Source organism: Benincasa hispida, chromosome 10 (assembly GCF_009727055.1).
Source record: "Benincasa hispida cultivar B227 chromosome 10, ASM972705v1, whole genome shotgun sequence".
In the NCBI taxonomy this organism is placed as follows: Eukaryota; Viridiplantae; Streptophyta; class Magnoliopsida; order Cucurbitales; family Cucurbitaceae; genus Benincasa; species Benincasa hispida.
This window is the reverse complement of record NC_052358.1, coordinates 55,836,970-55,838,073: the sequence shown is the minus strand read 5'-3', so window position 1 is coordinate 55,838,073 and position 1,104 is coordinate 55,836,970. Positions and strand designations below refer to the sequence as shown.

Genomic DNA, 1,104 nt, shown 5'->3' with positions numbered 1-1,104 from the left:
CAGCATTTAGACTTTATTCTTCCAATCTGTTTTACTTCATACACTCCTAAAGCATCTCACGATAGCAAGCGAACAAGTTTTTGGCACCGTTGCCGAGGATTCAGCAACAAGAACTAACCAAAAATTTCATTTGTATTTGTTGTAGGGACACTTCAATTAAGGGAAGTATTACAAGCTACGCCTAGGCTTGTGAATGTGTATGAACAGGGAGAACACTTATGAGTTCAGATACGATCCCGAGATCGAACGGACCTTTCGACATAGGAATCGATCCAAATGTCGTCGAATGTTGAGGCAACAGTTACTCAGATAGCAAGAAAGAGAAAGAGCAATGGCGGAAGAACAACAAAATTAGCAACTGGCCCACGCTGCACAGATCCCAATCTTGATGGCAAATAACAGCACGCGTCCTATGAGAGAATACGCATCCCCTGTGCTATATGATTTCTCTCCAGGAATCATATATTCTTTGCGAGATGATGCAAAGCAATGGGTGAGTTCATTAGAGCCTGGGGAAATCACCACATGGGAAAAGTTGGTGGAAAAGTTTATGCAGAAATATTTCCCACCTACCACCAACGCGAAGAGGTGTCGGTAAATCATGAACTTTGAACAGGAAGACACTGAGACCTTGAGCACTGCATGGGAGCGTTTCAAGGGCTTGGTCAAGAACTGCCCGAACCACGGACTACCTTTGACTATTCAGATGGAGACGTTTTATGGCAGACTAAACAGGGCGTCACAGATGGCAGCAGATGCAGCAGCATCCGAAAGACTGATGAAAAAATCCTATACTGAAGCTAAAGAAATCTTAGACCGCATTGCCAAACATAACATGGAGTGGGTAGATGACACATATGATGGAAGAAATGACAGGAGAAGAAGATCTCAGAACATTAACTCTATTGATGCCAACGCGATAGCCACGCTCTCCGCTCAAGTGGCTACCATGACCAGCCTTCTACAGAACATAACGTTAGGTAACGCACCAAACCAGCAGAAGGTGAATCACGTGGAGGCGTTTAGGCAACCCACGGTAACCTGTGTGGGATGTGGAGATTTTCACTCACATGATGAGTGTCCTCAAAACCCTCAGTCAAGAAT

The 1,104-nt window shown here is 44.6% G+C and overlaps 1 non-coding gene across 1 annotated transcript; it reads right to left on the bottom strand.

The window, feature by feature from the left end:
* Nucleotides 1-587: 587 nt before the first annotated feature.
* On the bottom strand, nt 588-690 carry LOC120089549. The gene has a single exon (XR_005485225.1). It is a non-coding gene; the product is annotated as a small nucleolar RNA R71 (small nucleolar RNA).
* Nucleotides 691-1,104: the final 414 nt, after the last annotated feature.